The following is a 16,326-nucleotide window of genomic DNA, read 5'->3' on the forward strand; positions in this document are numbered from 1 at the left end:
GAAGTCTGGCATTTTCAAGGTAAGGCTGAGATCCCTGTTGCTCTTGAGCTTCATGTAAGTGAAGAATGTGCTGTGGGAGTCATATGCAGAACATGTACAGTCAATAGCAAATGAATGATGGCCCTAGTAGAGTAGCTGAGGAGTTGTGAGAATAATTGAAATAACTATTTCTAGTCTTCAGTAGTAAAAGGTTGAGGAGGGTGAATAGGAAGTGAGGGGAAGGAGAGGAGGCATGTGCTTTCTGTGCCTGCTGTCACCTTCAGAAACCATTACTGATGTGCAGTATAATTGAATTCACACTCTTTTGTTTGTAGAGTTGGGGGGGTGTAGCCCCTCTATATGCTACCTACAAGTAGTCCTGAAGCAAACCAATGCAACACAATGCTATTGACAACCTGCAATTCCCAGAGAATTTCCTCTCCTCTCTCCCCCCCCTTTCAATACCCGAGATGAGAGACAAAAGTCCAAACATAGTAGAAAAATCAGGCTGCAAAATCCTTGAGAATGGACTCTCTCCAGAAACCTCTCAGTCTAATTATTCTTCATTTGGGCCAGAGCCTAGGAAGTGCAAGACCATTCAGTGTAATAAAACGGCAATGCAAGTTAGGCAAATATTTTCAAAATCTCAGTCAAATTCGCAATGAGTTGAAAGATGGAGTCAGTTTTTTATTATATCTAAACAGGTTCATTCATGCCTAGATTTTAAGCATGGAGGGATATAAACCCCTTAATCGCCTAATTTATTCCATTTATGAAAAATACATGGTACAGATCTGAGGGCCGGATTGGTGCTGTGTGTGTCCACTTTGCTATGTGTAAATATGTTTGTTTGTAGATAACCTATGTGTATGTATATTATTATAATGTAAAAAATAGATGTGTACCAGGATGTTTATCTGTTGTGATATGATGGTAAGTCACTATTAACCTGCATTATACAAGCATGCATAAGAACAGTTTTATATGCCTCATTATTATTGTCAATAAAGAAAGAAAGTTTTGAAATTTGCTGTACTAGGTCATCCTTCAGTAATACAATTACCTAGTAAGATTTGAATATTGTTATATTTTATTTTTTATAAGATTTAAATATTCGAATATGTGCAAACCTATATCACTGCATCAAGAACTGTATATTATTTTAAATACATGACTGCATGCTCCTGTACATTTAAATGAATGCTCCAAACCACAGCTCACACAAGCAAGGAATATGTATCATCTGCAAATCACATATCAAACCAAGTTAAATGTTTAATATCTCATTGCACCACAATTCACTACGAGAAAGGTAAATCATATTGATGTTAACAAATGTACACAAAATCTGTACGTACACAAAAAGCTAAATCAAACTGCATTGTCTCTCTGGCAATAATGTAAAACAAGAGGGAGAACTCTCTTTTTCTTAAAGTTTAATATTTTATTATTGTGAAATGGGACAGCACAACTAGCTCATCCTCTTATGACAACTAGCTTCTTTGTCTAAATTCCATTTGTTTCTTTGGCAGCTAAAACACCTTGAAATTACCTTCTCCAGCATGGAAGAATGATTTTTTTCCCTAGTTCTGGCTGTCAGAGTGATTAGAATTTTAATTAGTAAAGCAGAGAGCAGGGAAGGAAATCGCTGGGAAAAAAAAAATCACATGAAAGGTTCACAATCGCAGGGAAGACAAAGAGGCATCTGAAACATCCTCAGAGCTTGATTGTTACATCAGTAATTCTAGGACAGTGCTGAATTCTATATGACTAACACAGTACTGTCCTTTAACCTTCTGACAGCACTAGGGTATTGGGGCATTACAAAATATTTTATCAGTTGTCACTCAGAGTAGAACTAGGTTTTTAAAGCACTCAGACTATCAACAGCTCCATTCCAATGCCCATTTTGGCCCTTTGATCTGCTCTCAGGAAGCTAGAGCTCAGAATTCAAGCCACAAAGGCAAGATTGTCAATTATACAGCCATCACCAGACCATTACACCAATAAATATTGCAATTATCCATCAATATCTACACATTTGAAAGAGAGAGGAAATCCCATTATAGTGCTTTTTCAGTAGGCAATGCTATATAATTTAATAAGCAATTTATTTTCAAACCTACTTATAAAAAATTAATCTTAACACTAGAAGTAAGGTGACTGGTAGTTCAGTTATGTAGCTGCATGAAATACTTTATCTGTTGATAGCACAGGACTATAGAGCATGTCTGTAATGTCATAGCTCAGTATAAGGGGCAGTGTGCCTCAAAGAAACAAATCTGTATTGGAGCTGTTTGCCATGCATCAGGATTTGAACCTTACATCTGCTGTTAGGCCTCCTCTCAGACCCTCTCACAGATTTCCGGCATCCTGCTCTCCCTACCCTGTCCTTCCCCCACAGAGGGACTGCTCTTGTGAGAGGCCCCTGATCTCTTAGGGGGCTATTTCTTGCTTGTTCTTCTGTTCCTATTATTATTTGTACTTCTGCAGTGCATACAGGCCACAACCAAGGTCAGGGGCACACTAAGCTTGCCACTGTACAAACATAGGCTAAGTGTGGAGGAAAGTAAATAACTTCATTTTACCGATGAGGAACTTAGGAACAAAGGAGCTGGCTGACTGCCCAAAGACCTGAAAAAAAGCTCAGTGTAAGCTCAAAAGCTTGTCTCTCTTACCAACAGAAGCTGGTCCAATAAAAGATATTAGCTCACCCACCTTGTCTCTCCAAAGTCAAGCAGGAAGTCTGTGGAAGAGTGGGAAACTGAAAAAAACATCCTTTACCACAAGTCCATTCTTTTTGTGTCCATAGAGGAGCCACTCACAATTCGTATGTTTAAAGATATTTTAGTTAGCTGATGTGCAAATCAGACCAACCCACCAGCTCTCCATATCTTATGGTCCTCACTCATCCAAGAGATCCCCTTCCTTTCAATGAAACCAAGTTTTTTGGGAGAGTTGGAATGTATTTCAGAGTTGGAGTAATAAATGGATAGATGCAGCATTTTTTTTAAAAGAGAGACCACCACTCTATGCTACTACATCTCTACAGAGAGAAACAAATTTTAACAGACTTACATTTTGGTGATGCTCAATGTTACTAATCTAAGTATATTCACCTGGAGCTGGTAAGATATTTGAACATCCTAAGTTTTAGAGAGAGTGTGAATTCTACTCCACAACCAGCTTTAAATTATGGTCCTAGATAGAGTTAACAACAAGAATTACACCAGTCAGTGTCCTACAAAGGATTATTGTTTTATCCTTGGCAAATACGCTAGCAGAGTAACAAACTGGCTTGCTGATCTTTTATGTGGTAACATAATGCATGACATATTTATAGTTTACAGAAATCAGTCCACAGGGAATTTTTAGTTTCAAGTAATTATAGACTTTTGCATGATCTAAATAAAGGTGATAAAAAGTAGGAAAGTAATGGTACAATGTAGATAAACCTAATACGAGGCAGTTCAAAGCACTGATCTCTATAATACATCTCTAAATACTGGTAAAAAGCTAGTAATTATGGCTAAAGTTAACTGCCAGCTGTTTTAATGCACGCCAGCATTAGAATTGCTTCCCTCCATTCTGGCCATAGGAAAATAGAAACAGAAATAGCTGAGAAATAGAAAGCAAAATTCTAGATTAAAAAACAAAAGTTACAATTTCTCTTTTTTCTTGATAGTCTGTCTTAATATATTGACATATTCTTTCCAAAGGAACAGTATTCTTCAGCCTCCGAAATCAGCAATACTCCTACATTATTATTGAAAGGGAGTATTTTCTACACCCCTGCATTGGTATACTCATTCGTCTCAAAATCTCACATTTTGGTATACATGAAAACTCTGAGCTGTACTCATCCTGGGCCTGAGATTCACTCCAGCTGAGAGTATCAGGCAGAAAGTCAGTCAGAGGGTGAGGGGGAAGTTATGAAAGGTGGCAGCAACTTTCTTTCCCCTATGGGGTGCAGATATGGTCAGCAAACACACAAAAGTGGACAGGGCTTCTTGGAGAGGGGACATGTCTAGGACAGCTCAGGATGCACCTTATGCCCATGGAAAAAGTAAAGCTGCCCTCATTAGGTTTAGTTATAGTACATGAAAATGCCACCTGCTGCCTGCTGGGCCTGAATCTCTCCTGGAGTGCAACAGGGCCACTTAACTAAGGGAAGTGCAATTTGTCTGCAAGAGTGGACCATAAGCTTTCAAAAATGATCAGGCTATTCAGCAGGTATCATTTAAACCTAAAGAAACAAAACAGGAATTTGATCTACATATTATAAGCTAAAACAACGAGGAGTCCGTGTGGCACTTTAGATAAGAGATCATTCCATACAGCCGCACAAAGCTTTAAATAGGAGAGTTTATGTAAATTATTTCTAATTTAGTACTTAAAATGCATCAATGAACTGCAACAAAACCACTTCAGTGACTTACCAACCACTAGGGCTAATAAATGGTCACAAACACTCCTTTGAATAAAAGCTGCACATTCAGTGACAGACAGTCCCAGTGATTTAATTCAAGCCTTCCTCCAGTTCCCAGTCATCCAATTATGTTGCAGAAACAATACTGCATGATTTAGATGAACATTAATACAGGGTAAATGATCAATGGCTAATGCTAGAAGCAACAGTGGCAGCAAATTGTTCAGAAACAAACCATGGTTTGAGATGTTTCCATAAAAAACTTTAATCAAATAATTTAAATATATATAAAAAAACCAAGTTCATGGATACTTTGCCAAAAAGATCAGATCATTATATTAAAATAGATATATTTGTTGAATGTAATATAAATTACCAATGGACAGACAGGCACATGGTGGAGATTAATCTATGCTGGTAGTGGTTCTTGATATGTGAGTAAAGAGCAATACTCGCAAATGCCTCAATGACAGAGGATGTTTTGCCTCCCAGACAGAGGATGAGTGGAGGATATCCACTACAGAGGCACAGTTCAGTGAATAGAAAGGGGAAAATATGACCCCAAAGTGACATTAACACACCATCTAGACCTGCTGTTAAAGCCCCTAAATCTAACAAGTCATCAGCAGGACAAAGACATTGAATTTGTAACGAACATGGAACTTTACAACAAATGGCAACCAATTAAAAATAGCTTGGTCAAAACCAACTACTTGGCCAAATCCTGAAGTGATTGCACTGTCATTCAGGCAAAGCTCCCATTGTCTTCAATGTAAAGCCTAAGTAGAAACTGAGTGAGGACTTCAGGATTTGTCTGGTGACATCAATTTATATATGCAATTGCTGTAATGTATTATTTTGGTTACAGTAGCATTTGAGGGCTCCAAAAAGGTATTAGGTACTGTCTATACAAAACAAAAGAAAGAGTTTCTGCCCCAAAGAGTTCCCAGTGTTGTTAATAACACAATGCCAATCATGATATCTGATGTTTTTCTTCAAGCCCCAATTCCCTGGGACAAGTGATTTAATGAGAATCTAAGCTTTGATATTTTTTAAAAGTAAAGTTTCTAGTCCTCATTGGGCGGGGGTGGGGGGAGCTGAAAGAAAAAAAAAACAAGTGAAATGTAAATGCTCAAACTCTAGCAGACAAATAAAAAGAACTACAAAAATGTACCATTAAAAAATGTGATTGTTAAGCCAAATTCATGATATTTTGGAGCCTGACTCATGTTTTTGAGCATTTGTCTTGGCAACTACTATAATCTGGCATTTACACAATAACCAACAGGTGAATAACAGACAAATGTAGGGGAAAGGAAAGATTACGGTGGAGAGTCACTCTGTAGTTAAATAATTTATCAACACTGTGCATGTATGTCTGGGAAAAGAAGATTTTTATTCAAAATTAGAAACTTTGCAATTTTTGTAGAGACGCGCCCACAGGCTGTCCTTGATTTAATCTTTGTAGAGTTTTTCCAACTCAAATGTGGGTGTCCCCCCCCCCACAATTCTGTATAATCCCTAACCCTTCCTGTCCTTTAAACATGTTGGGAAAGAGTACAGATGTCAACACATACGGAAAGGCTCAAAAGCTAAATAAAAACACCAAGATTATTCAAAAAGAAAACTACTCAGCTTTCAGACCTGTGCCTCTCTGTACACATATAAGCAGCGCAAATGGACTGAACTTGAAAACATGAGTTTTGCAATCAGCTTTACACAGCCTTTTAGGAGTTAGGGGGGAGAGATTCTATGTTTTCTGCACTAATCTTCAACTAAGCCACACAAGTTCTGAGTGTCTCTCAGTAGGAAAGAAAACAGCCTGGCCAAACAGTTGGAAAACTATAGAGTAATCTGATTTTGGCTTAGAGGTTAGAAGTAGGTTGCCCATTTCACTCATCAGTCAAAAAAACTTATTTGAAGGGCCTCTGCCATCAGATAGTTCTCTGTGCTTCAGTTTCTCCTCTGCTGCTTGTGTCTCCTATGGGATTGCCTGCAAATACTGTGCTTGAGAGAGCTATACTCAGTCTTCTAAAGCAAACATAACAATTGATGTTCCTGAGTTACACACACAAAATGTGTAGGATTAGCCTCTAATGGCATTCAAATCATGTTCTTTCAGTTTTCAAGTGTCAGTTGTTTTTCATTTCATAGTTTGGCTAAGATATTCTCACATGCTGATTTTGTATGTTGAACAGCTACACAAACTCCACAGCATCCTGTCAGTCTGTGCCTCTGTCATGTCAGACAAATACCTCCCCCCCCCCCCATGAGATGGTGGGGAAATCTAAGTTCCTGCTCTGTGGGCCAAATCCTGAAGTCCTTACTTAGGGAAAATGTCTATTCAAGTCAGCACTTTTATCTTTATATGTAGAATTTTACCTTAAATGCTACTGTCCCGCTATTTATTCTGTTTCTTCAAAAATCTTCTCTCACACATGCACAGAATTATAATGCACTTTAAACAGAAATGTCTCCATCCATATCCCTCAGTTTCTCACCCCAGTTTCTGATCCTAGCCTCTACAAAAAGAGAATACTTTCCTTCAATTACAACATATTTTTCTCAGTTTTAGTCAATCCATTTACTGACCGTTCTGAGCTTCATCGGACTATACTCTTATTGCTTCCTCACAGTGCAGTGGTAAGGCTGTGCCAGGAGTGCTGGAAACTCACTAGAAGTGTGGGGTGGTTGGGCACTTTTAAAAGTGATGGGGCTTTGCCCTCTGACCCCCCCCATTCCAGTGCTCCAGCAGAGAACCATGAGTATGCTTCTGAGATGGATGAAGATGGTTAACAGGTGCAAAATTAGATCTCGGGACTGATGGATTGAAAGTAAGATGCTTTTTAGAGATATGCACATAAGGTGAGTGAGAGGGAACAATGTAAAATTTTCAAGTCCCTTTTAGACTCTCTCTTGCCGGAGCTGACAGAGAACCAGACAATGTGTGATGGCTAGATTGAGGGACAGTTGGAGAAAGTTGGTATTTCTATACCCATAAAGCAAAAACCTACACAGACCTCAAGGCAAAGCCATGATTGAACCCTTACATTGTAAGGTCTTTGGGGCAGAGACTGTGCCCAGGACAACAAAACCTCTTACACTGACATAGGCCTCAGTATTATATACTAAATATTAATATTTTAACTCAGTACCACCTCTTCCTCTTTCATTAGAACATTATTTCTCCCCTCTAAGCCAAACAGCATTTGCACAGTGATGTTTGAACTATGAATTATATAATTTGTGGGTTTTTTGGTGGGGAAGGGGCTGGCTTAAAGGGAATAGAAAGGATTAGACAATGAAGAGAATTATCTAAGGAATAAGAGAAACTTATAGAATCAAGAGAGATCTACAATTCCCAATGGCATAGATGATGGCTTAACACATTAGAGAATGATGTAGTGTTAGTCCTAACAAGTGTCACATTTTTGACAGCCTCACATAGACCACAGGAATCTCTCCTCCAAGCAAGGGCATTCATTTCATATCAGCACGTATAAGGAAGGCAAGGATGAGCAAAGGGTGGAAGGATAATGAAATGCAAAGATGATCATCTATCTACACCAAGAATACTACTTGACTGCTGCTGCTGCTGCTGCCATTATTTCCTTTCAGAATGACACAAGCAGGTCTGTTGGACTGATGCCCAGGATACTTTGTGTTAAATGCCAGAGTTCCCATTCACTTACTAGGTTTCTCATTATGAAAGGGAAGAAGAAAGGTTCAGATTCAGACATCCATACTTTATGTGGGACATCTGAGATTCCTCATGTGGAAATGAAATACACTTGTTTTCCAAACTGAGTGCATGTTAGGAGCAGCGATGTTCCTCATAGGCTCAAGAAATATGACCTGTAGGCGGAACATATTCAGCATGTTGAGGGTGACAATTATAATTCCCTATGTTCCCTTTGTGTTGCTGTGAAAGAAATTAGGATTAATAGTGTGTATTTCCTACCCTAGACAGTAGGTTGTCCTCAAGCAAAAGAGATAAAACCATCTTCCATCTCAGAAATGTACTGAAGAATATACGTTCTGTAGTCTGTATAAGTACAGTATCTAAATCAGATAGTAAGCTGCTATCTTGTGTTTAGCTGTTGCCACATGTAGCATCTGTGACCCTTTGGAGGAAAAAAGCAGTGAAAGGCAATTACAAGTCGAAGAAGAGGGTATCTTTACCTTCTCTATGAATACTGTGTGCTCTCTTACTTGCTCTTTTTGGCTAGGATGCAAGATATTACAGAGGGCTTAGTGCCATCCTATTTACAATAGGCAACAGTTAAATTTCATTGTTTGTCAAAAAAGGGAATAGTCATGGTAAAAAATGCAGATACCATTCCTTTACGTTTAAATAGTCCTGTGGCACAGTATCTTAGAGCCAAGTGGTGCCACCCTTACTCAAGTTAGTGAGCACTTATGCGAGTTGCCCCATTAAATCAATGGGACTACTCATAAGTGCTCACTGATATCATGAGTAAGGGTTTCACAGTCAGGTCTTAGTTGTTAGTCAAAGGAAATTATGAGAAAAATTGAATAAGTTTCCTTTTACACCACTCATGGTTTAAGATAATTTAATGATATTGAATTATTAAAACCTCTTAATTCTAGGCACAAAAAAGGCCAAATATGCAAAGATTCATAGTGAAGTGTTGTTCAGCAATGAGGGTGAAAAAAGTAAAAGTAAATGGCTCTTTATGAAATAGCCTAAAAGTCCCAGGGTTTGACACAGGATGCATGGCAATATTACAGATGTACAGCCATAGCAACAGCAAATGACTCCATGTTTTTCAAGGGTTATTTTGAACAAGAGGGAAGGTGTTATGTGGGCGAAGCCTTCCTAAATTACCAACTTTGGATCAAACGTACTCCAATCACCATTCAGTTCAATTTTCCATTGCAGTATGACAATGTACATAGATGCTGCTAAAGTTGATATGGCATGTAATCGTGCCTCATATGCACACAGTGGAAGAGTAATGTACTTTATACAATGCATCCAGTTTGTATTGCTATCTATTTCTGATTTGTTAAAGATCTGGGAGCCGGGTGAGAAGAGTCTGTAGCAAACAGCTGACAAAATGCAGAACTACTACATACTCTACAAGATAACAGAAAGCATGTATATATTAAACAACATGTCTGCAGCTTGATGAGACACCATAAGGCACATACACAGAATAGTTTGCCTTTTTCATACTCTCAGAGGGCCAAAATCAGAGGAGACAAATGTTTCAGATAATTTAACAGACTGGCAATATTTGCTGGAAAACCACACCCAGTTAGCCAGTGTTGATTTTTCTTGGAAAGGGTTAATTGGGTTCAGCTGACTCACTGAATACCCAAGCTAGGTATAAGGGAAGTGTGAGTAGCATTTGAGTTGTAGGATCTAGGGTGTGGGCTGACCTATCATTAGGCAGAAATTCAAGGAGCAGCCAAGCCAACGGAGAAGGCTGGAGCTGAACTTGATGTTATTCTATTAATTTTCTTTTAATAAAGCCAAATGTCAGAAGAGGCTGTGGACTGTTTTGCAGCAGATTGGGAAAGGCACCTGTTCATAAATATGTCTATGTGCTTGTAAATTGGCATAATTTCTATGCTATGGGAACAGATGATGCAGTTATGGCAAGAACAGCAACGCAAGCCACTGCTGCTGGTCTTTGTTCCAGCCATATCCCTGCCTTTCACCCATTCAGCATATAACTCTCACTCACTTACTAAAGCAACAATTGCATACCTCTAAATTTGACACAGGATGACCAGCATCAGTGAAGAATGAACATATAAAGTCAACAGAAAGCTACCTAGAGGAATCCTGAAGACAATGAAGTGTGAACAGGTGTGATGATGTGTTAAATAGCATGTGGCAAAAATGACTACCCTTGCTAATGAGATGACAGTTGCTTGTTATGCAAATTGTCCTAGTAAAATCATCTTTGCCTGGCACCTATGCCCTTGGGCACATGTCCAATCAATTTGAGAGCTGCAACATGTCATTCAAATTGATATTTATCACTATAGATGACGATCTGATATCTATATGCATAAAATTCCCCAACTCTGACTGGTAAGGTAATTGCAGGGCTTCACCAAAATAAGTGTGGAATGTACAAGCTCCTATAGCAACAAAGGGCCAATCTGAATTAGAAGCTGTGCTGGTGGAGGATTTAGACTGTAATTTACACAAAGTCTCCACTGCATGGATTTTTTCCATTTGAAATAAGACCGATCTTTTATAATAAGCTGAGTGCTAAGAAATATACATATTAAATCTTGCTGAGCAAAAGGTAAAATAAAATAATTAAAGACAATGTGTATAGTGTCTGTAATTTCTATCCAAGAACACAGCCTTCGAGTTTTTGGGTTGCTGTGGTGGGTTGTTTTTTGTTTGTGTTGTGGTTTTTTTGGACGTGGGCGGTGCAGGAGAAAAAAGATTAATACATAATTATTACCCAGTTTTGTTCGCTGAACAGAATTCTGCGTATCACTTTTTGAAGAGGTGAAAACTAAATTAAAATCTAGTTAAAGTATGTATTTTCTTTTAACATATTAACAATTAAACTATTCAAATCACTGATGGATGATGGTGCATTAACGTTTAGAGAACCAAGGAACTAAGAATTCATGGGGTGATTCACTGTTTGATCAGCTCACTTAAGCCAAGGAAGAATCTAAATTAATTGGCTGTTTCAAAGCAATGCAAAGACAGTTTCATGGTTTAAAAAGCATCCATTTCCATTATTATCATAGCAGCAAGTTTAAAGCCTTCTTATGTTGTTTCTACATCCTCTTTTTGTGAATCCAAAAATAAATTGTACTGCAGCACAGGTCAGAAATGACAATCATTTTCAAGCTAATTTTCCATATTTTTTTTAAGACACGTTTGTCTGCTATTTTTAAATCTGAGTTTGAATAATATATAGTATATAGATCAGTCTGAAGTGCCAAATGTTCTCACTACCTGTGAAATCTAGGTTTTGCCAGGAAACATTGTCCAAAATACTCAAAATTCAAAGGAAATTCAACAAAGAAAGCGCATGCATGCCCTGGAAATTTGGCTCCACAGCGTGGAAGCCAGACAATTTATATTTAGTCTTGTTAATTATATGCACAAATATCATGTCTGTTGAATTGAAGATGGACCCTCTTATCTTTTAGCCAGCAGGAGGATTATTCTTGGCATATTTTGAAAGAAGTTGCAACTATCCAAACTCATTACTAGTAAGCCCATACATAGTAAAACTGGCATGTTTTCTCCTGCAGAATTTCAAAATCTGCAGGAAATAGGAACATAAGTCCCGACATTTGTCGACTATTTTATTTTATTGCAGCTCTCCTAAGAATCCTTTTATGACTTCAACATGCATTTACTACTATTCTTCATAAATCAAGGTAACAACAAATGGCAAATACATTTAATTACTAAAATACTACAGCAGAGCACCTTCCCAATTCATTTTAACAATGCTCATACTCTAGTTGGGACTGTCTGATTTAACAGTACTCTCAGTGTTTTCTGTGGCAACTCTATTTTCTAAATTATAAAGGCAAAAACTGTGTCTTCATCTCATTCAATAGAGATTATTTACAGTACCCATAGAACTACTCTTCATTTTAAAGGGAGTGAAGCATTTAAACACACGCACACACACGCAAAAAAAATATAACCATGTTTCTGAACTCAAGTTGACCTATGTGTGTGCGCTGACACAACATAATTATGATAAACAACATCATTATAGCATAAGGAAAGCTTCCTGTGGCTCTGCTGTTTTAGCAAATATCTGTACAACAACTGGGCAAATGCCCCGCCTAAACTAAAAATAATGTTATAATAATCTGTCATTAGAATCAATAATGGTTTTATTATTCATAATGCATGCAGTGCTAAGATGAACCCATTGTGTAATAAATTTAGTGGCTTGTCACTTAATACAATATGATTTTACAATATTGCTAATGTGCACAAAGCATTCAAATATACAGTATTGGCACAGCTGAAATTTATGACAAATATAAGGCAAGGATGAATCTAGGCAAAGTCTTCATGTTGCTTGACGGAGGTCAGAAAAATCAATACTGTTCATAATATATCTGTGACACAGAAGCTTAAATGAAAAAACCTTCCAAGTTAAGAGGCAGTGCTTTATTTATCCTTAGCTCTTTCCAGTAGACAAGTTCTTTGAAAGGGCAGAAAGGAGAATAAGAGAGTTTCAATCTTTTAAATAAAGAAGGGAATACATGCTAGAAAAAAGATAATAGAATTTTCAGTGTTAATTATTTCATCTCCAACATATTTCAGTATCCCCACTCTCCCCAGAAGGAGACATAACACTAAAACCAAGCAGTCAGGTTAGACCTTGGCTAAAAAAATTCACCCAAAAGACACAATCCAAAGGGAAACTGATAGGTGGAAATTCAATGCTCTGCTCTCCACAAAAAAATGGTGGTGTACGTGTTCCACAGGGAAGCTTCAGGTTCTCTATGACTAGAATCATAGAACACATGTTCTGGAGTGGGATCTGAGATTAGTGGGTGAAATACCGGCCCCACTGAAGTAAGTGGGAATATTGTTATTGACTTCAATCGGGATAGGATTTCACCGCCTAGTTTAATGCTTACCTCTCTAGTGACAAGGGAGTAAAATGAACAGAGCATGAAGCATCTTGAAGCACATATTTCATGGATTACATATAAGGTGTCATTGAAATGTTCATGAATTATTTGGGAATTATGTTTTAATTGAATTGTAAAAGCTGTCGTCTATTTCCTCCCCAAACTGTAAATAGACAGCAAAATTTGGAGGCTTCCAGCTAATAAATGTAAGGTTATATTACAAAGGCACCATTCCAGCCACGACTATTAAAGATTTTTCTGTTGTAATTGCCTGTGGCTCTTCCATCTTCAACAGATTCTTAGGTCCAAAGTGACCAATTCATGTGACCCTATCATTAAAAAGAAAATCATGTAATTTATTAGATCCAGTCAGGAATTTTCTATCAGAATGCTTTTCTACAGGCCAGGCTTACAGGAAGACTATCTCCCACAAGGACAGATTTCCTTCTGTCCAAGTTGTGTGGTGCATCATGTGAGTCGCATGACTAGGTGCATTATGGGAAATGTAGTTCAGTCAGGGAACCTGGCCCATCGGAGAAAATAGGGACCAGAACTACAACTCCCATAAGAAAATGTACCCTAGGGATATATTGTTTAATGTTGAAATCATAGACATGGAGGGTTGAAAGGGACTTCAAGAGGTCATCTAAGTCCATCCCAACACTCTAAGGCAGGACCAAGTATACCTAGACCATCCCTGTCAGATGTTTAACCTGTTCTTACAAACCTCCTGTGATGGGGACTCCACAACTTCCTTTGGAAGCCCTTCTAGTATTTATATCATATATCTTATAGTTAGAAAGTTTTTCCTAATATCTAACCTAAATCTCCCTTGCAGCAGATTAGGCCCATAACTTCTTGTCCTATTTTTCATGGGACATGGAGAATTGATCACTATCCTCTTTATAAAAGCCCTTCACATAATTGAAGACTGTTATCCAGTGCCCTCTCAATCTTTTTGCAAGCTGAATATATCCAGGTTTTTAAAAAAAAAACCCAAAAAAACAAACAAAGAAACCCCTTTCCTCATAGGTTGTGTTTTCTAAACCCTTTACTATTTTTCCCCCTCTGGACTCTCTCCAATTTTTCTGCATCTTGTTTAAAGTTTGGTGCAGAGAAAAGGACTCAGTATCCCAGCTGAGGCCTCACCAGGGCCAAGTAGAGCGGAATAATTAACTCCCATGTCTTATATATGACAATCCTGTTAGTACACTCCAGAATATTCACCTTTTTCACAACCACATCATGTTATTGCTCATATCCACTTTCTGATTCACAATAACCGCCAGATCCTTTTTCTTCAGTACTACTGCCTAGTCAGTTATTCCCCATTTTGTATTTGTATCTTTAATTGTTCCTTCCTATATGTAGTACTTTGTACTTGTTTTTGTTGAATTTCATTTTGTTGATTTCAGACTGATTCTCTAATTGTCCTCCAAAGTGTTTGCAGTCCCTTCCAGCTTGGTGTCTTTCACAAATTTTATAAGCACACACTCCACTGTTATCCAAGTCATTAATTAAAATATTGACTAGTACTGGACCCACGACTGGCCCCTTAGGGCTCCTCTAGATACAACCTCCCAGTTTGACAGCAAACCACTGATAACTGTTCTGAACATGGTCTTCCAAAAAGTTTTGTGCCCACTGTACAGTGAATGATTTGGCTCAAGGCATTTTGGTTCATTTCAACAAAGCAAAATTAAAAATTTCAATTTTGTGAATGTTTAACTGTTTAATTTTGATCAAAAATGTTCAAAGAAAACATTATGACATTCCCAAATCATTTTTCCCAAATTTCCATTCCAAGAAAATTTTGAAATTTCTAATTTTTAAATCTCATTTTGGTATGAAAACAAATGGTGAAGGGGCAGAATTTTGCTGAGCTCTTTAAATTATACAAAATTTGGAATTTAAATGATGAAGAAAAAATTCTGATACATATTTGTGTACTATATTCCTGTCCTATTTGTGAAGCACAAAGAAGAGTAAGTAATATTCCTCCAGCATTAGGAGACACTAGGAATAACGATATAGTTTAAAGATTCTGTCACACCCTTTACTTACAATTCTCTTGGTTTTGTAGGCTGCCTTTTTCCATGCCACCAATTCCAGTCCATCAAGCTTTCCCCCCTTTTTTATTCAAATCCCTTCTAAAAACTATTTTTCCTTGATACCCACAAAAAGTCCCCAACAATAATATTAAACATGAACAACGTTGAGCAAAAGGTATCCCTTAAAGGCATATGAAAAACAACAGAGTTTTTCTGTTATTGCATCATTCTCTTCTCTTATCCATCCCTCCCTTTTTTTAAGCTGCTGTGCCATCGTATCTGTGTAGGCTGCATCCTCTTCAGGGTGCAGATTTATTTTTTATTAGTCTGTTTACACTACAAGCTAGGGGCAATTCCCAGCTCATGTAGACATACTTGTGCTAGCTCTTATCTGATCTAGTATGCTAAAAATAATAGTATAGCTGCAATACCATGGGTAACAGTGTCACCAGCTAGCCTCCTTGAGTATGTACCACAGGGTTCATGAGGGTTTGTACTTGGGGCAGGTATTCCCTGCTGCCGCTGCCACTGCCTACGCTACTGTGGCTACACAACTATTTATAGCATGCTAACTCACATGAGAGCTAGCATGAGTATGAGTAGGAATTACAGCCCTAGCTTGTAGTATAGGTGTAGCTTTTGGAGTCACAACGGATGCTATATAAATTATTTTTAATAATAGGAATTCATTTTGTTTAATTTAAAAAGGGTAACTTAAGCAGGTAAGAACTTTTTACACTAGAATAGCTGCTTTTTTTTTTACCCAATCTCATAAATATGTTTAAATGTGTCATGATTAAATACAGAGGCAAAGGGAATTTTTTTTCACTTTAACCCATATATTGAAAATCTATTTTTCATGCATGCAATGTACTCCCCTGACTGGTAATTATAATTTAGGAAGTTCAAGTACAACCACATATATCATTCCTTCTGCCAAAAGTGCTCTGGTAAATCTTTATTCTTTTGACCTGAAACCCTTGACTCAATCCTTGGAAGTCTACAGTAGTCTATTAGGTTAGACGCATACTGTAAAGCTATCCTGTATGTCCACATTGTGTTTCTTTGTAAGTATCTTTATTGTTATATATTTAAAGGCTTTGCCTGAAATTTAGTCTGCTTAGTCTACTGTACTATATAGCATGAAATCTATAAATAGTTAAGGTAATGCAGTAAAATCATCAAAAAATGATTTTGACTGTTTCTTTCTCTAAAAAAGAAATGACCCTATGTACAAAATCTATTCTGGGG

The sequence above is a fragment of the Mauremys reevesii genome, linkage group 6, assembly GCF_016161935.1.
Source record: "Mauremys reevesii isolate NIE-2019 linkage group 6, ASM1616193v1, whole genome shotgun sequence".
In the NCBI taxonomy this organism is placed as follows: Eukaryota; Metazoa; Chordata; order Testudines; family Geoemydidae; genus Mauremys; species Mauremys reevesii.